The following is a 21,423-nucleotide window of genomic DNA, read 5'->3' on the forward strand; positions in this document are numbered from 1 at the left end:
TTTGGTGTAGGTACGTTTAATGGTTTTCTGTTTTAGTCATTGCATCACACAGGGTGGATGAAGTGCAAGGAGGGGACCTTTGCTGTGTAGGAGCTCCTTGTGGCCATTCCAGGTGGTATCATTGCCTTTCTGAGTTTTTTCTTTAGTTGATAATGTTATATGTATATGTGGGGGTTGTTTTCTTTTTGTTTATGGGGACCGGCAATCAAGACATGAAGTCCTAGGGTTTAGTTAGATATATTTGGGGAAGATTTGAGTAGAAAAGGAAAAAAAGAAGAAGAAAAGGAAGTAAATTCCTATAAGCTGTTGATTATTGCCTTGCGGAGGCCTGGTAGGTTCCGAAGGGATGAGTCAGCAAACCCAGGGTTGATGCCTTGCTCTTCCTAGGGGTAGCAGCTAGCCAAAAGAAAAGAAAAGAAAAGGAATGTTGGAGTGAAAATAAAATTGAGTGAAAGAAAAGGATTAAGTGTCGCTTGCGAGAGCTTGGTAGGTTCTTGGGTACCAAGTCAAGACCTGAGGCCGATGCTTTGTTCTCCTTGGGTCACTCAATGCTCAGCTCCCTCATTTTTACACACTCAACTATGGAAATCTTGGGAAGTAAGTGTGCTATAAGAAAAAAAATGATGACCAAGCTATAGGAGTCCTCACCTAGTAGGAGGTCCTGGTCTAGTTGTCCTAAGCTAGGTAGGTAGTTCAAACCTCCACTAGGATGACCTCTTTGATAGGCTTTTTAGCCAGTTCGTGTTATAGCAATTGGTTACTGACTCACTTTGGATTTCTATCAGAATATACTGGGCCTATCCCTTGTGGATTTTCATACCTTGGTTTTGCCAGGGTGTACGGTGAGAGCTATTCTTGTGTTTTGTTGAGTATATTTTTTGTGCCATCTTGATGCTTTCTTTGGTTGTTGTTTGTGCAAATCAATTCGAAGGGTTTGATGGGTTGAGTTGTTCTACCCTGTGGTTGCCAATGAGAGTAGATTTTAAAGACCGTAAAGTGAGGAAAAGAAGCGGATTAATGCAAATTTTAGGTAGGAATTTAAAGCTGATGGAAGCGGAACTTGAAGATCTGACAATTTTAGAGACTAAGGAAGATGGAAATGCAAACCTTCGGCCATTGCAGTGGTTGTGGATTTTTAGTAATTTTTTCAACCTCCGGATTGAAGAGAGACAACTTCCCAACCATACGGGATGTCAAGTTGGTTAGACAGGATTTTTGGATCCAAAATCGGGCGTCGGATAGACGAGAGACGAAGCCGGTCAGTGCCAAGGATAAAAATGGCCAAAGTTAAAAATAACTTTGGGCATGGCCCTTTGGGGGGGTCAATTGGCCCCTAACTTAAAAACAATTCGTGATTTGGGGGGGGGGGGGGGCATTTTGAAATGGCGACTACAAAAAAACGATGCCCCCCATATTGTACCGTTGGGAGGGGCCATGGCAGGCTGAGAAGAAGCCACTAATCAGCATTAGCAATGACCTTCAACAAATTTTCACTTCCCATTGCTAGTTGCAGATCACGAAATGGCTGCCTGATGAGGAAGATGCAATTCTAGCCTTTCTCTCTCCTCCATTCTCTCTCCTCTTGATGGCCATTCATACGTATGAATCTATGGAAGAAGAGAAAGGAGTTGGATGCGAGATGCTAATGGAATAATGGAACCAGAGCAAAGAAGATCATAGATTAGAGTTGGAGAGAGCATCAACGGCCTCCCAACCATTAAATACGTGCCTCCAAAACTGGGTTTCTATGTGTAACTCATTTCATCCATTTTATGAGAGATGTTTAATGAAATTGTATGTAAATGGATTGCTTTGATTGATAGTGCTAAACTTTATCAGAAATCTTGAAGAAAACCAGAAAATTTAGTCGTTTAACAATTTATACAAAAACATGCAAAACCCGCAATTATGCGATTTTCATGAAAATGATAAAATTTGGGGGTTTTGTTGTGATTTTGGGGTTCATAGGGAGTAGAAATGAATATAAAATCAATGCTCAGTCATTGTGGTCAGTTCCAAACCATAAATTAGAAATATTAGAATTTTTAAATGAAAAAATAGTTTTAAAAAATAAAAAATAGTTTTTTGTGTTAAAAAATTAAGAAAAAATATGCTTTATGTCTGTGAATGTACGACATGGTTGTAGCATGAGGGATAAGCCTCAATTCAGCTGTGTCTTTATGTTAAAGTTCATTTTTATCATTTTTTACAAGAAAAACACATTAAAAACCGCTTTTTACACATATCAACGATGCACAACCTAAATAGTAGGGGGAAAGAGGGGTTTTGATGTTGATTAGTTGCTGAGAATATTGGAAAGTTTGATTCATTTTTTTGTGCATACCATATAGGATGTTTATAAATTAAGTTAAAAGGGGTTAAGCAACACGAGGATGCTCCGGGCTAACCCTTAGCAATGAATCATGACGTGTAGACTGAAATCATTGAAAGACATGTTTGTTGCACTATACAATGCTGATTTATAAATCATAAATTGTTTGAGCACGATGGCATTCAGAGTTGCATTGTGCATATCACATGGTAACCCCTAGACGCATTGCAATTTGTTTCTTATACATATGATCCACATTGAGTTGTGAGATACCTAGGATGTAGGTTTAGGCGGTTGGGTTCTCTGGGAAACTATTAAGTGAGGAAATATCTTATCTCCTAGATCGTTTTAAATAAGAGTAGAGTTTGTGATGCCTGTGTTATTTGTGTTAGTGGTGCATCGAGGGGCCAATCCCCCTAGTGTATGAGAGCTGTAGTGGGGCCATGGGATTTAATCGGAGGGGTGCCTCCTTCTGTTTGTGATTACAATGTATTCTATAGCGATCTATGTGTAGGGACTCCCTTTGAGGAGTAGGGAAAGAGTTAACCATTGGACTACAATTCGAACCAAATGCAAGATTCATGATAGCAATTAGGGCAGAGTGTCCCTTATATGCTCCTGGCCATGAGGTCGACGGGGTGTGGTTTCTTGAGTATAGAGAGGCCCAACTAGTGCTTATAGCTAGTGCCAGGTCCATTTTAGGTCCTAACAAATACGAAAAGCCAGACACATAGAAGGATTGAAACCATTGGGAGCATGATGCTGCCCGACTTGATCAACCTCATCGACAACGTAGTGGAGTAGAAGATTGTAGATATGGCAAAATCCAATACAAATCGCATAGCAAAAACAACGAGCTCAACCTGGGGGATATCCTAGTCGAAATCCAATGAATGGTGGATGAATACGATGCACAAAACCAGGCTGGACCATTAGGGCAGACCATTAGAAGACATCATAGCGAACCTCGAGGAGGAAAGAAAGTTGGCATTGAAAGCTTTACAAAGAATAGCGGCATACAACCAACAACAACAGACTAGGAGATTGCTGCAACTTATAGAAATGCGAGAAGTCTAGCGCATGCTAGTCCTAGCAAATAGAAACCGAATAGGACTAAAAGCACAGAGGAAAAGAGTGCCAGAGATAGATTTAACGTTGAGCGGGCTTCTCACGAAGCAACTAATAGACAACACGTTGGTAGAATAAAGCACAGTAGCACTAGCTACATTGTTGCTTGCAGGATTAGGAGTTACCCAAGGCTCCAAGAGCCAATTGAGGATCCTTGCAGTTGCGAAACAACCAAACAAGTACCAACCAAGCAATGGCCCAAACATTTTGGTAGAGCAGTTCGAGCACGTCTGCAAGGCTAATGGCCTCACAGATCTCGCTTAGCACTCACAAGCTTTCAGCCTATGCTTGGGCGATAAGGGTAGGATGCGGTACACAAGCTTAGATGTTGTGGAGCGCAATGATTTAAATGACCTCAAGACTCTCTTCATAAAGAGATTCTTGGAGGCCATGATTTCAATGACCACAAGCTTAGACGTTGTGAAGCGTAACGATTTCAATGACCTCAAGACTCCCTTCATTAAAAGATTCTTGTTTACCGCAACACAGAGGAGTGGGAAAATGGAGCAGAGGAGCATAAAAATGGAAAAAGGAGATAACCGAAAGGGCACAGGACAAATGAAGGAAAAGGCACCCTGGATGGAAGTCAGACCCTGAAAAATTTGAATGACGACCTCTCCACTCGAGAAAAGAAAAGAGTAAAAGCGCACCATTAATTGTGAATGGGAATGGGATAAGTTAGAACAGTGGGAAAGGAAAACAGGGCCTAGGCTAATGGTCGGCCATGTAAAAAGTGGGGATGACCGCCCAAAAAGTAGGGCATGTATATAAAGTTCAAAAGTGAATGAGAAGATCATTCTTGTGTGTGGCCAAAGCTTCTTCTTCTTCTTCTCTTGTTTCTTGCCTTCTTGCTCATGCTTGAGTGAGGGATTGAGGGAGTGTGAGGGAGTGAGTGTGTGAGAGTGAGGGATTGTGGAGAAGAAGCTCCCCATCTTCTCTCTTCATCTTCATCTTCATATTCATCTCTTCTCTTCTCTTTTCTCGCGTGGCTATGGAGGATGGAGCTTGATGGAGAGGGCTTGAGGTTTCTTGAGCTTGCCGCAAGGATCGTGGAGCTACCAGATTGCAAGAGGGAGGAGGGAACTCGATCGAGCATCAAGGTAAGCTCACTACACCTGTAAGGTAGGCATTGCACATCAGCTATGTGAGAGGTAGCCATGGCCGCTCGGCTTGAAACGCTTGATCAATAAGCAGTCCGTAGGTCTCGGGGTAGAGCTTCATAGCTCCCCTTCATTTTGGTTTCGTTTCTGGGACCGATAGAATCGAGCCTCGAGCATCGGGCGTATCGAATCGAGCATAGAAGTAGGGTTTGCAGCCCGAACCGGTGCTTGAGATAGTTAGGAGATTTAGGAGGTTTTAATCCTTGGAGCAAGTAAGTATTTTGATTTGTTGTTGAATATTAGAGTAGGACTATCCATCTCCATATCTGTTTTTTATTTTTGTTGCATTAGGTTAAGATTAGGATAGTAAAAAGAAGAATAACAGAAAGGGTTTTGCTGTTGCTGGAAACACGGAAATAGGGGCACAAATTCCAATTTTTGGTTGGAAGAGTGTGAGGGATTAGCTTCTGAGGTTACAGCAGGCTGGGATGGGGAAATAAGAGGACAAGGGAACCAGGAAAGACCACACTTGATATTCTGCTTTGTGAGAGAGAGTGAGCTTAAGAGCTAGGGGGAGAGAGAGAGAGAGAGAGAGAGAGAGAGAGAGAGAGAGAGAGAGAGAGAGAGAGAGAGAGAGAGCTACAGGGAGATCCTTGGAATGCCATTCGATTCGAGCACCACAGCGATTCCAGGTATGTCTGGCATTTCCTTGTAGTGTTTTGCACCTATCTAGAAGGCAATGGATGATTCCATGGAGTAGGCGCTGAGCTTGAGTCATTGCGTGCAACACGCAAGCTATCATTTGCGCAGTTGGACCAAGTTGTCTGGGTCTGATTCCCAGAATCAGACCACCCAATTTCTGGACTTGGACTGTCCGATTGCGAGAATCGGACCACTCCGTTCGATTCGTTTCCAGCAGTGAGACCTAGTGCCAAAATCGAACTACGTGTCCTAGTCTCAAAATCAGACCACTTTTCCTAGTGTGAGAATCACACCATTGGTCCTAGCACCACAATCGGACCACTCGTCCTATCGCAGGAGTCGGATCCCCCTGTCACCCTCCCTGATTCTGAGAAATGGATGTAGCCCAATTGAACCAACTCGAGCTATTCGATTGGACACACTTGTCTAATTATGACAATCGAACCCGACCCCGTCCGATTCCTAAAATCTGACATTGGTAAATCGGTGTGGGAGCTTTCACTCAACTGCCGAGACCCTCGGACCGCTTATTGTTTCAAGCGTTCCAAGTCAAGCACTAATGGCTACCTCTCACATAGCCGATGCGCAATGCCTACCTTACGGGTGTAGTGAGCTTACCTTGATGCCGTTCGAGTTACCTCCTCTCCCGCGTACTCCGGTAGCTCCACGATCCAAGTGTAAGCTTCAAGCAAGCTCCATCCTCAAGCTCCACACTCCAAGCTCCATGTCCGCGAGCAAGACAAGAGAAGAGAAGAAGAGAGGAGAAGATGGAGAGCTTCTCCTCCTCGGTCCCTCACCCTCACACACTCACTCCCTCACACTCTCACACTCCCTCTCTCAAGCACAAGCTCAAGCAAGCAAGAACAAGAAGAAGAAGAAGAAGAGGAGAGCTACTTTTGGCCACACACAAGAATGAGCTTCTCATTCACTTTTCAACTTTATATACAAAACCCTAAATCCCTTTTGGGTGGTCATCCCCTTTTCCCCTTTTTTACATGGCCGGCCGTAGCCTAGGCCCTTTTTCCCATTGTCCCTCTATCTTCCTAGATTCCTTTCCACCACCCATCTATATTTACAAATTGCACGGGTGAGAGCCCGGCGCTCTTTTACAAGATTTTAGGGTGCGCCTTTTCCATTTTAAAATGCTCCTTTCCCCTTTTGTATTTGCCTTGGACTTTTAAGGTTGCCCTTGCGCTTTTGGCATTTTCTCCTATTCTTTCTTCAGTCGGGCTACCTTTTTTCCGCCTTTGCCCTGCATCTTTTTTATTTCCTTTTGCTTTCTTCGTGTTGGAGTTAACAATCGGACGTCCCATTTTCAAAATTGGACACTGGTAAATCAAATACAGCTTGAGAAAGAAATTTTAGGAATTTGACAAAAACCTCGGCTAACGAGAAGCGTGACCTGCACCGAAAGAGCCCACCAAACACCTTACACGTAGTTACAGACCTAGAAATTGTGGTCGAATAGTCTGGAATTGTGTCTGGTGCTATGGCTGATTGTAAGACCCCAACTTGACCCTAACAAGCTGAACAAAATAGCGTAGCGAAGAACCCTAGAAGCCGACAATGATAGCTAGAAATCAAACACATGACCCTATCAAGACAACCCATAGACAAGAGCACCGAAGCTAGGCACACACTTTGTTTTCTCACTCACATTGACTTCCAACACTTAAAACACACTTAAGAAGAGTAAAGAACCTAGCTACGCACAGTGCACTAAAAATAATACACCCACATGCGCATGCACGGAGTGAGGGTAAGTTGAGAACTGGTTGCAATTAACAAGGAACTCACTCAGACATAAAACCTTGAAGGAATCCACGAGTAGGAGAAGATCCTAGGAAATAGAAGGGTGATTGAATCCCCAAAAGTAGAACCAAGCGAATAACGCAACCAAAGAGCCAGACACAAGGAGGGCCAACCCCGTCGGGGAAGTGGATCTATGCGACCTCATTCACCTGATCAACAACTTGGTGCAACAAGAAGCCCTAGACATGGAAGAGGGCAGCTCACGCCGAAGAAGCTACGAGGAGTTGGACCTAGGTAATTTTCCTAAGACCATCCAATAGTCAGTACACAAATATGATGTTCACAAACCCAGCTAGAACACCGTGGTAGACCTGTAGAGGACATCATAGCAGACCTTGAGGAGAAAAGGAAGCTAGCTCGTAAGGCTCTACAAGGCCTAGTTGCATACAACCAGGAGTAGAAAATTAGGAGCTTGCACCAAAGCTTGGAAATGCGGGAGATCCAGAGAGTGCTAGCCCTAATAGGCACAAATCGATTAGAGAATGAGAGAGTGCTAGAAGGAGGGAGACCTCACACTAAGCGGGCTTCTGACAAAATGGTTGCTAGATAACATGGTAGCATAGCAAAGAGCTGCAGCATTAGCAACATCTCTACTTCTCTACTAGCAGGGTTAGGGGTTAACCAAGGTTCTAAGAGCTAATCGAAAATTCTTATGGTGGCAAAACAAATACCAAGAAAACAAAGACCCGTATAGCTTTGTGGAACAGTTTGAGTAGGTTTGTGAGGCCAATGGCCTCATTGATCCTACTCAATGCTCCCAAGCCTTTGAGCTATGCTTAGGTAACAAGGGCCGAACGTGGTACATGAGTTTGGATGCTGTAGGAGCATGCCAATTTCAATGGCTTGAAAAATTTCTTCATTAAGAGATTTTCCGAACCTAGGTACTTTGATAATCTGCTAGTGCGACTCATGAACATCAAGCAGAGAGAGAAAGAGGATATTCGAGATGATGTAACCCATGCGAGGAGCCTCTTCAAGAGAATCCAAATGGGCAAGAGACCAACCGAAAGAGCGATATCCATAGTATTCATCAACAAAATACGAAATGAAGAGCTCTACAAAGCCTTGGCCGGCAACTCGAGCTTTGCACTGGCAAGGGTCTTTGAATAAGCTATTAGAGTGGATGACCAGCTCAAGAAAAGAGACTCTAGAGGCTCGAATTGAGAATAGTCTAGTGCCAAGAGTTCCGAGAGGGCCTCAACACTGAGTGAGAGAGTAGACCCAAGCATGCAGGATAAAGGAAAGGGCACTAATTCGGGACAAGAGCTAGTAGAGATTAGGATGGACATAGCCAAACTACAAGAGATGATGAGATGGCCAACGCACCCACACATCCAATGTGTGCATTGTGGAGGAAACCACTTGCCAGCTGAGTATCAAGACCCTAGGTCACGACCTTGTGCTAATTGTGGTAGGTTCGGCCATGACACCATGCATTGTTGCTCCATACCTACATTTTTACGATCAACCCTACCTTGCGAACAAGCCTCTGAATTTCTTTGGAAGGGGAGCCCCATTGGCTCTCCTGGCACCTAACCACGCCAAGCCATCCATTCCTAGGATGGAAATAAATCTTACATGTATCCCTAGACCACCTGGAACCTATGTAACCCACCCACTGAGTGACGCCCCAGTCCACTATGTGAACGAACCTAGCGGCGACGAGCCTTATGCAAACCCATATGTGCCGTACAATGAGGAAGGCAACGCAATCCTTATGGACTATCGACTAGTACCGGTGATGGAGTTAGGTAGGGGGAGAGGCAGAGGCCTAGAAGGGCAAACCCAAGAGTCAATTGTGTGTTGGACTTACGGTCACCCAAGACACATTTCTTCATGTGTTAGGTAGGGGGAGAGGCAGAGGCCTAAGAGGGCAAACCCAAGAGCCAATCGTGTGTTGGACTTGCAGTCACCCAAGACACATTTGTTCACACTGCCCCAAGAGGGAGCAAGCAAATAGAGATAAAGCTAACATGAGATGTGTTGAGTGTGGAATCACTCACCTGTTTGTCGATTGCCCTAGGCAGAGGCCATCCTCTAGTTCAAGAAATGAGCCATTGGTTCCATTAGGGTTGTTCAATGTCTAGACACTCGATGGGGAGGCCATGCCTATCCTATTGCATGTCATGACCCACGCACAAACAAAGCAGGCCGGCATATCATTGCTAGGGCCTAGCAACCTTGACACAACCTCAGTTGGAAAGAAGAGTTGGAGACGAAGGAAGAAAAGACTAGACACCAACATCACCCTCAAAACCGAAAGTGCCACAACACGGCCAGTTCGAAGGAAAGTCATTAACGCAAAGGAAGAAATGTCGGCCCCATGGGTGGCTGGAAAGGGAAATGCTAAGGTCAAGACCTGAAGCACCAACTTGACACCATCAAGAAGATGAAAGAATGGGTGAAGGAGGCCCACGAGCACCTAAAAGACGTTGAGCCCATACTAGAAGATGAGATCGATGATCTCTCAAGCATAAGCATGTCAATCTCTCTCCCATGACCAAAATCAAGGGAGGCAATAACACCATACGCAGGGCCGCCTAGAAAAAGTCTAAATGCTCCGAGACAACAAACTAGTCAGGACCATTGGCCAAGAACCACGGAGTTAGAAGAGAGGCAAGCAACTAGCAACCTCCTCAATACACTGGTGACCACTCCTATAACTCTATTCTTAGGCGACCTACTTAGGCAATATCCAATGCTATGGCTAGAGCTGAAGCAATGGGTTGAAGAACCAAATGAGTCAATTACCACAGACTTGCCTCAGCATGATGTAGAAACTCAAATACCGAGTCTGACGCTACACTCCATGCCTAAATCCCTGCACATCAATGCCTTTTGGGAAGGCAAAGAAATGCATCTAGTCCTACCAATCTTAGCACTAGGGGACATCACCAGAAGAGAGATCATGGACACAGGGGGCAGGAGTGAGTGTACTAGGCCATATGGTACTTCAAACTTGGGGTAACCCACCAGTCGAGACTGCTAGGTTCAACATCATGTTGGCTAATGGAATGAAAGTAACACAATGTTGAAAAGTTGGCCAGTGAAGATTGTAGGAATCCAATTCTCTGTTGACTTTATAGTCATGAAGGGAGTGGACTACGACATCCTACTAGGCCGACCCTAAATGCGCAACACAAGAGTCGTAGAAGATTGGGGAAATGGTCTCATCTTCTTAGGCGATCGAACGGAGGCTGTAAGAGTAGAGATGAACACTTGGAAATCTATGTCGGTTGACCTAGATGATGCCATCTCCACCATGCTGAAGGGTGATGAACCGATTGGGAGATCCTATGGGGCCCTTACCAAGTATATCCCATGCTGTGAGAATGAGCAAGACAGGATGCATGTTCTTGCTACCATCGATATGATGTTCTCCGACAATGAGAAGTACGAGCAAGACATCAAGGCAACTCGCAAGCCCAAGGACACACTCTCAGTGCCAATCTGCATGATGGCTGGAAGCCTACATGGAAAAGCCAACCCTGTTGCATTCCAAATCCCAAACGATAAACGAGAGCTCATGGAGATCCTAGGGTACTTAACCAACAAGTTGGTTGGCAATCGAGCAACGAATCTGAAGCCACTCTAAGATCTCTTAGACAAGTCTGAATGGTGATGGCCCAAGGTATACGATTTAAACTTGAGGTACAATTGGGCTTTAATCCTAGACCAGCAAGAAGAGACGTATCAAGATGTGGGAAATGAGGACCAATTGGACAGAGACAACTCTGACAACAAATATGAGGATTGTTGTTCCTTCAGTGATGAGAGCGAAAGGGAAATCGATACCTTAATACCAAACTGGGGGATGTGTAATTGAACAAATATGAGTAGACCCCAGACCACACAAGCAGAGTGCCTTTAGAGTAGAGAAAGGATTCAGATACAAGGACTACAATCGAACTTGGTTGGAGCACATAGGAGCAATCGACTACAAGCAAGTAGGCCTAGCGCAATCGAGTGATGTGCCACTACTGCAAACGGACTCACCCTCTGAGCTATGAACACCTAGAGAGAACCCCTTTTCTAGTGAAGACAGAGAGTTTGATTCTAAATCGGAAGTCGGCTCAGATAGTGACCCCAAAATACCTCAACTCCCCAAGACTAGATGCACCAAGGGGACCTACCCGTCCACCTAAGACGCCGACGGTTGAGGGAGGAACAATGGAAGATACCTAAAGAAACGCAGATAAAGAAACAGTAAAAACTACGATACCTGCCAAAACGATTCATGAAGTTCAAAAAGGGAGATAGGGTGGTGATCTTGCTGGAAGCCAAATGATAGGGGCAAGCAAGCGAACCAATTGAGGAACCCGCCAAGGTCAAGGAGGTCAATTTAGCTAGGGAGGGGGAGACCCCACGACCTGTCTTTATAGCCGATGACTTGGGTGAGCAAGATGAAGCAAGTCGCATTACTCTCTTGCGAGATTATGTAGACATCTTGGCTTTGTCTCTAGAAGAGCTCAAAGGGATAGACCCAAGTGTGGTGACTCACAACATACCCATCACACCTAACACAACACTTGTCAACAAGCAACGACCGTATCCCATGAATTTGAAGCATGAACATGCCATCAAGGAAGAAATTGATAAGCTAATGAGAGCAGGATTCATGTATGAAATTGAACACATGGACTGGGTTTCCCCCATAGTCATCATATTAAAGTAGAATGGAAAGATTAGAGTGTGTCAATAACAAGAAGGTAACACAGTTACAAAGAGAGATAATTACCCATTGCCATACACTGAGCATATGCTAGAGAGAGTGGCTGTGGCAAAGAGGCCTGCAGTTTCTTGGAGGGCTTCCTTGGATACAATCAGGTGCAAGTACATCCTAACAATAGGTATAAAATTGCATTCGCCACTAAAAGGGGCATTTTTGCCTACATAGTCATGCCTTTTGGGTTGACCAATGTGCTAGCCACCTTTCAACGATTGATGTGTACAATATTCAAAGACATGTTGAGAAAGGATTTAGAGGTCTTCGTGGATGACTTGTGTGTTCACTCTACTTGGCGAGAGCACCTAGATAGACTCCGAGTGGTCTTTGAAAGGTGTCGACTATACTGTCTCTCATTGAACCCCTTGAAGTGTCAGTTTTGGGCGAAGCATGGATGTATCCTAGGATACATGGTGTCAAAGAATGGCATTGCCATAGATTTCTCAAAGATCAGGGCCATTGTCGATCTTCCATCCCCAAACAGATTTTAAGGGCGTTCAGTGCTTCTTAGGACATACAAGGTATTATCGATGGTTCGTGTTGAACTATGCATTGATTGCTAGACCTCTATACATTTTGTTGATCATATTTGAATGGACCAAGGAGTGCCAACATTCGTATGAGGAACTGAAAAAGGCTCTGACCACAACACCAATCCTACGAGCCCCAGATTGTACACTCACATTTGATGTGCACATCGACGCTTCAAAATTTGTCGTAGGAGTTGTGTTATGCCAACCTAGTGAACATAACCTAGATTACCCAATGAGCTTTGCTAGCAGACAACTGACTGAGACCAAAATAAATTACTCAACAACAGAGAGAGAGTTCTTGGCCATGATGTTTGTTGTAAAGAAATTTTGACATTACCTTTGGCTATGCCTTTTACTTTCTTTGTTGACCATCAAGCCTTGTTGTATCTTGTTAACAAACCATGTGCTATAGGACGCATCACTAGATGGCTTCTTCTGCTTTTGGAGTTTGAATTTTTCGTGGTGGTGCATAAAGGAAAGTAGCATTATATGGCTGACCATCTGTCTCGTATTCCCGCGAGAGAAGCAACTGGACAAGGCATTGTGGATGAACTACCAGACATGCATCTATTCCGCTTATCCATAGAAAAATATTTGTTTAGAGCTAACATGACACCGTATTGGGCAGATGACATAGTTCGAGTGCTTGAGCATGGGCTACCGAAACAACCGATAGAAAAGGCCCAACTTAGGCAGCTCATCCTGTAGGTTGACTTACGGTACATAGAGACAATCCTATCCTTGGAGTTCTTCGTACCTAGCCTCAAGATAGCCTTGCAAGAAAGATGGGACGTGAAGGAAGCACAGACGAGACGCCTAATTGAGCTCGAAAACCCGGCTTCTAGTCACGCATGTGCTAATATGCGAGAAGGGAAGATGCAAAGCTGGTTTGACAAGCATGTCAAGAAGCACACCTTCGAACATGGTGACTTAGTAAGTACTGTTGTACTCAATCAAAGGGTATAAGCAAAAGCTGAAGTTTCGGGGGCTAGGACCTTTTAAGGTTCGAACCATCAGTTGAACTGGTAACATAGAACTCAAAACCCTAGAGGGTGAGGGCATAGGCTTCTTCAATGGCAGCTGCATAAAAAAGTACTTTCCTCCCATGCACCCATTGCATGAGTCCCCATTTCTAGCACCCCCTGTCCACGTACGAGTAGCCACTATCACTGAAATGGACAATGAGGATGAGGAAGTAATAGAACCAGCTTACCTAAGCATGATGGTTACTGCTAAGCACACATGCACCATCCACGCATTGATCAATGAGGGAGTTGATTTTAAAGTTGATTTTAATGTCTTGACCCATTACCATTGGACCCAAATGGGCAAATCGCAATTATAGCCCACTAATGCTAAGCTCAGCCCCTATGGAGGCCAACTCTATACACACTTTTGGGAAAGTCCAAGGTTGCAGTTTCTATCGAGACTGAAAGCATGCCAATAATCTTCTATGTGTTGCCCAACACTAAAGATGTAGGCACAAAGTCATTGTTAGGACGAACCTTCAAGAAGCAAGCTCGTTGCAATGTCGACTACGAGTTGCAGCGCATCCATCTAGTCGTGGATAATGTCCGCATAGTTACAGCTTTCAGCAAGGGCGATGTGGCTCCTTCCAAGTCTACAAAACCACTGGTAGAGAAACCCATTGTCAAGACTAAGGAGGGGGGTCGTGACTCATCACAACCCGCCAAATCTCAATGCCAGTAACCCATTGAATCCAAAGCTAAAGCCTATGAACCCTAGTTCAAATGGGTACCTAAGCAGCAATGACCGCCACCTAGGAACAGAAACCCATGGCCTCGCAAGGCTAATGGCCCACACTCGAAACTTAGGAGGCCAAGAAGAACCTATAAAAAAGGACACACAATCAAGTCGCAATGGGTCCCCAGGACCTTATAGCAAGCGCAAGGTAATATAAGGATAAACCCTGGATTTGGCTACCTAAAGCCAAGTCAACCCTAAATCCTACTCAAACACCACCCTTGAGCTTGGCCACACGAAACAGTGAGTTAGAGATACTCATACAACAAAAGAATCGAGCTGCCAAATCCATAGAACTGCCAAAACCTAGCTCAACAACACCTAAACCAATCTAACACCCAAAATCGCAGTCTGCTACAAATCAAATGCCCAAATCTAGTGTTGATGATACCCCTCAAATCTCAGACGCATCTAATAGCATGACAACCACAACTACAATCAAACCCATTGAACCTGAGGCCTAGCTACAACGTAAGGAGAAAACTAAGCTGCGACCAATAGCTGCTGAATTATCTAGTTCTATCAAGCCTGAACTACCTATTGGGCTTAGACCCTCTTATGAGCAGCAATCAATTCTAACCTTGGCCAACGCGCCGACTTAGCTGAAAATACTGGGGACGACTTGGTTGCTTGCCTCCGACGATTGGATGCTACTTTCATGACATTGGCTAAAAGCTACGATCGACTATACTTAGGCCTCTTGGAAGAACCTATAGTAACAAAAGTATAAACACTCCCTTGCTCTTGGGAGGAGTCGGAATTTGTATTTGTTAAAACTTCCAAAGTAGCTGAGGAGTTAATTGTCACTGAGATATCCAAGGAACAAGCCATCAAAAAACGTCTCATTATGACATATAGCAAGGACACGATTATGGACACAAACCAAGAAATCGAGAAGTTGAAACAGCTCGCCAACAATAACTCCTCCTTCTTGTAGAAATGGTACTCCCTATGACTATAATGGGAGCTAGAGGGATGCCACAAATAACGACCAACGCTGAGTATGGATGCGCAATCAAGGCATTAGAATACGACCCAACCTATATAGCTCCAACTTCATATCGAGTGTTTACTACCCTCCATAATCGACCCCTCGAAGAACACATTAAGGGACATCCTTATTTAGATCGCATCCTTACTGAGGAGGAGTTGCATGTTGCTAGCTGAGTGGACTCCGGTGACTTCTTACACTTGATGTCCTCACTTACATTACGCATGTACGCATCTACCCTTTCAATATGGATAGCTATGCTAAGTTAGAATATAATCCAAATTTCTACGCCTGGCTCATGAGAAAGTAAAACACTAAGATTGTGTGATGAAGGCTCTTCATCCTCTAACCCTTTAATCCTAGGAAGGATTCTTCTCATTTTAAAAGGGAGAAGGGGTAAGGTGAATCAAACCAAACACATAAGGAAAACAATAAAGGAAAAGCACACATTGCAAGGGTAGAATGCAACAACTTGTGATTGAGGAAAAGGTCAATAAAATTTGAAATCAATAGACTACTGGGAGGAAAAAGTCTAATTCTACATGAAGCATTTCAATTCAACAAGTATGTAGTCGTTTCCTGTTGCTTGTAATTATTCGGAAAAACACTAATGGTGAATATGGCTTCATGGCACGCACTCATCATGGCAAGCCAAGAAAAGGTTGGCAAATTGCCTTTTTTAGAGGAAGAACAATCAAAATATGGACTTTCAGTGGAAACACAAGCCTTCAACCAGTTCAAGTTTCGACATATCTTCAACCTAGAAGACGTGGCCATTGAAGAACGGGCTATGTGACAGATCATTGAGCAAGGCAATCTGCAGAAATACGTGGAAGCAATAAGCTAGGGAGTGGACTACTTCCACTGTGCAGAGTTCCTAAGGACTTTTCACACGAACCGTGGCACCGTAACTGTGCAGGAGGAAGAGGAAACTCGTCAGGTGCAGATTGAACTAACCCCAAAGCTGGTGGAAAAGGCATTGGGCTTGGTGAACAAAGTAGAGAGGAAACCAAAGAGAGGTGTATATGCCTTGCTAGGAATGGACAAGATAAAGGTCCACACCAATGATGGCATCAGCTTGGCGGATATTCCTGACCCCAAAATCCAACTCCAAGCCAAGATGGTACATGCATTGTTTTCTAGTCAAAGATACAACGCCATCATGAGCCAACGTCCTCCTATTAGAGAGCATCGTAGCAAGGTCGCTGGATGAGGTGAACCTCAACGGTTTTGTGAGGAAGGCCATTAGGACCTTCGCAAAGAGGAGAATCTCCTACCACCAAAGCTAAAAGGAAAGCTTCATCGTCAAAGGATGCAACCATTGGATTCTGTGGGGTTCTCACCGCGATCATCAGGGAAGCCTTGGGACAAGGGCAAGACGAAGAAGGAGGAGGAGTGGATGAAACATCAAGCAAGTCGACACCTCATCATGAAGAAGAAGCGCAGTCCAATGAAAGGACGTTGAGTGAGGAAGAAGAAAGCAAGGAACAAGAAGAGCAAACTAGCCGGGGAAAGGCTAAGAAGATGAAGAAGAATATTGTACAAGAACATCAGGAAGAGGAGAGGAGGAAACAAGAAAAGATAGACTTGCAAAAGGCCTGTAGAGAGTCCAAAAAGGCCGAGGAGGAAAGAAGGAGAAAGCGGGAAGAGAAGGAGGAGGAATTGAGAAAAAAGGAGGAGGAAGACATGGCCATTGCCACGCGTAGGTCCATTGAGCAACAGTCCAGGCGTGATGAGCCAAAACCCGCAAGCCCCAATCAAAGACAGAGGACAGCTCAAGCACCCATGTGCCAAAGTTAGTGTCACCAGCAATGCAAGAAGGCAAGGGCAAGGTCCCAATTACCCCCATTTCCACTCTCCTCACGCCCACCACCACCACTGCCATCTCCACTCCTAGTTCTATGACCCAGGTGGACGCCAGCAACTTAATGGCTTGGGTCCAGTACTTCATGAATAAAGAAGTGGGCCAAGGATTAGGAGAAGGAAACCCCATGGTAGGAACCAAAAGGCCGGCTGCAGCAAACGCCGAGTCGAGGCAAGACCCTAAAAGGCAAAAGGTAGTTGGCTTCACAACCTCCATCCCCGCAACAGAGAAGCCATCCGAAGAATACGACGAGTATATCAAGGAGCTCCTCTCTCAATTAGAGAAATCTAAGGAGGAGAAGAAAGTCGTAGTAGCAGAGGTCGAGGCCGAAAAAGAGGCCATGGTTGCATCCCAATTGGAGAAAACATGTCAAATAGCCATGGCCCAAAGGAAAATTCACGAGCTGAAGGAGCAGCTACAAGCAAAGGAAGGGATAGAAGCAAAATGGTAGGCACGAGTGAATGAAGAAACCAAAGCCATATGATGCCTACAATGGCACAATGAAGAAATTGTGACATGCTATCTACAAGCTAAAATGGAGAAAATCACTAAAGCCATAGAAGAGCTGGAGGAGCTCAGGGAGGAAAGAGCTTGTAGGTACGAAAGAGAGGTGGAGAACCTAACCCAAGAGGTTGCCTCAGTGCACGAAGAGCAGCAAAAGCTTAGGGCAGAAATGGAAGATCAATAACAAAGGCTGACAATGCTAGGTCATAGGCAGGGGAAAGCCTCGAAGATATGAACAAAAGGGTAGAAGAATGGGCTAACCAAAATGAAAAAAGTATCAAAGCCTTGGCACTCCATCTTACTCAAGTCAAAAAAGAAAAGATACTTGCTGAAAGTAGAGTGAAAGCTGCCCAAGTGAGCTTCCACACCCAACAATGCACCTTTCTCAATGCCCTATTGGACATCGCCCAAGTAGAGGACGGAAAGTCCATAGAGGCAATGAAAAAGAAACTAGAAATGGCTCATAGGGCACTGAAAGCAGGATTACAGATGGCGCCATAACCTAGTGGAGTTGGCCCAAGCCTGGAAAAGGAATGCCATTATCTCCTATTGGTAGACCTGACCTCACAAGAAGAGGACGCACTTGGGTTCCTCGAAGAGGAGTAGTAGGAGCCAAGCCAGGAGAGGGAGGTGGATGTGAACTTTGAAGTGGGATCACACGAAGAAGAGCCGGTCCCACTATCTCCTTTCCCACGGCCTGAAGAGCAAGAACACGCAGACACCTCCGTAGAAAGAAAGGCAGCTTTGAGGAAAGAAGAAAACAAACGGTGGAGGAGACAAGGAAAAAATGGAATGCCAAGGGGGCGAGAGTACCCCGGGCACCTATCCCACCATGTGAGGACAATGCCCCAGTAAGCTTCCATACTGACCTTGTAATTTGGGAAAGGCAAGAAATGTCTAGAAGCCCCTTTGACCTTAACTTTCAATTTTCTAACACATTGCGTAGGGTTTTGCCCATCAAGGTGGTGGAGGAGATCATTAACATCAGAGGCAGGCTCAAACAGCATTGGATAAAGGAGAGAGAGAAAAACCCCACATTATGGGCCGCTAAAGAGGCTGAATTTTGGCAAGATAAGGTTTTTGAAGTGCCAAGGTCTATGTCCGGCTACGATTGCCAACCTACATGGAGAAGAAGGGTTTGCAACACCAACCTAGACACTTGGACAACCTTTTGCAACACTCAACCCTTCGAGTGGAATAACCCAACCTTTATACCCTACCCTTGAAGGGTGGGAGTGGATTTTGACTCCAATGTCTACGGCTGCTACGACTTCCCCATAATCTATAACCCTCATTGTACTACATATGACGATGCCCTTGTCTTCACATCAAAAAACTTGTATGATACTCTAATCCAATTCACTAACGAATTCTCTTCATGCCCTGACCCCGCCTTTATTACTACTTGTAATTACCTTAGATTGCTTAGGATATTCCTTAGGCAAGACCCCACTCCGTAGGAGCGCGGCCTCCCAGTACTCCATTTTGACCTTAACACTATAGATAGTTGCACGATGGCTAGGCTAATGATGTGAGCTACTCTATTGCCTTCATTTTACTTAGCTCTTCTAGAGGACATGAATGATAACCTTGTCACCTACTACAACTACCCGTTCCTCTCCACCACGACCCTTCAGGTCCACCTAAACCTCAAGGGGTACCTCCAAAGCCCTCAATTTCTTAACAAAACTATTAGGTCCCCCTTCTCCACCTCACTCCGATGATGAAGATTAACTTCTGTTGCAACTATATAGCTATTTATATTTTTTTCTAAAGGAAAGAAAAGAAAATTAAAAAATGGCAAAGAAAACGAAATGGAAAGAAACACCACGCAAAAATTGCAAATTACACATAGCTCCTAGTCACCACGCCTAGGGGTTCTCAAGTTAGATGCATTCAGTGCCCTCGGTCAACTAGCTCTATCCTTAATCCCCTAGCCTCATTTTGATCCCCCACTTCACGCTTAGGGCACATCAAGGGCAAGACACACCTAGGGAGGTAACACTCATCTATGGTTAGACATGTCACCCTAAGCCCCATGCACCGCACCTCCCATATGCATAAACTGGGACATACTAAGGGCTTGAACCATCTCCCAGTCCCACAAGCGTTGGCACCATGCACTCCACGGTAAGACAAACATACCCCCAGGTAGTGCACCTTCTTTTATTTCCAAGTACAAATCAAGGCCTCGACCCCCAACTCCAGAGACCCCATCATCCATGCAATGCACTCCCCATCTTATGCCACGTGCCACTAGGCAAGCACAACAAAGCAAGGGGTGGACGTAATAGCCCCAATCAAAAAGTGAATAAAGAAGCTCATTTGGACCAACACAAGAGACAACAACCCCGGAGGGCCAACAGAGGGACCCGTCCAACACGACATTCAATTTCAGTTCCATAAATCCCTCCAACATGTCTATAAATCCCTCTAACACCAAGGTTCATTCCCAACTCAATGGCCTTTCGTTTCCATAAATCCCTCCAACAGGTCCATAAATCCCTTCAACATCAGGGCTCATACCTAACTCAAGGACCTTTCAATTCTATAAATCCCTCCAACATGTCTATAAATCCCTCCAACACCAGGGCTCATACCCAACTCAAGGGCCTTCCAGTTCCATAAATCCCTTCAATACTAGGGCTTATACCCAACTCATCAGTTCCATAAATCCCTCCAATACCAAGGCTCATACCCAACTCAAGGGCCTTCTAGTTCCATAAATCCCTCCAACACACCTCCCAATACGGCTGGTATACAAACTCAAAAAGCCACTTGGCTATCCCAGTAACACCATCCAACTCACCACCCAACAACTGCCATGGGACTAGCACTCAACTAGGAGGGGGATAATGTTAATCTTCAGATGAACAAGGTGAAAAATCCAGAAAATCTAAAGTAGAAGATAAGGCTTAGGCAAAAGTGGAATGAAAGACGAAGGCATGCCAAGAAAAATTGGGAAACACAAGAAATGTGAAAAAGTCCTAAATCAAGGAGAGAGCCCCACAAGAAAAAGCGCAAGTCAATACTTTGGTAAAAGAGCGTTGGGCTCTCACCCGTGCAAATTGTAGTCGATAGAAAGGAAGCTAGGAAGACATGAGGAGAACAATGGGAAAAATGGGATAAGGGAATGACCGCCCAATAGGGATTTAGGGTTTTGTATATAAAGTTCAAAAGTGAATGAGAGCTCATTCTTTGGTGTGTGGCAAAGTGGATTCTTCTTCTTCTTCTTCTCTTCTTTTGCTTCTTGCTTGTGAGTGCTTGAGAGAGTGTGTGTGAGAGTGTGAGAGAGTGTGTGTGTGAGGGTGAGGGATCTTGGAGATGAAGCCCTCCACCATCTCCCCTATTCTTCTTCTTCTTCTCTTCTCTTCTCTCATCTCGCGTGTGGCTATGGAGGATGGGGCTTGGAGGAAGAGGCTTGAGGATGCTTGAGCATGCATCACAAATCATGGAGCTATTGGAGTGCTTGAGAGAGGAAGCAACTCAATCGAGCATAAAGGTAAGCTCACTACACTCCTAGAGAGGGATAGCATATCGGCTATGTGAGAGGTAGCCATTAGTGCTCACTTGAAACGCTTGAATAATAAGCAGTCTATGGGTCTTGGTGATTCAGCTTAAGCTCACCTCTACATAGATGCATATAGCTATTGTGTCCTTCAAGTACCGCATGATATCCTCAATGTCATCCTAATGTCGTTTGTCAAGTGTAGCCATATAGCGTGCCACAACTCTCACTATAAATGCTATGTCAAGATGAGTGGCTATCATGGCATACATCAAAGTGCCCACTGCCAATGCATAAGGGGTCTTGGCCATTTCCGCCTTCTACTCATCAGAGTACGGACAACAATTAGCTTGATTAACCTTCATGTGAGAAGGTGAAGAACAGCCAATAGGCTTAACATCATGCAGATAAAATCGCTTAAGGACCTTCTAGATGTACTCCTTCAAGTAGAGGAGCACC

Source organism: Lygodium microphyllum, chromosome 24 (assembly GCF_053477565.2).
Source record: "Lygodium microphyllum isolate KBCC chromosome 24, Lygodium_microphyllum_v1.1.10, whole genome shotgun sequence".
Classification (NCBI taxonomy): Eukaryota; Viridiplantae; Streptophyta; class Polypodiopsida; order Schizaeales; family Lygodiaceae; genus Lygodium; species Lygodium microphyllum.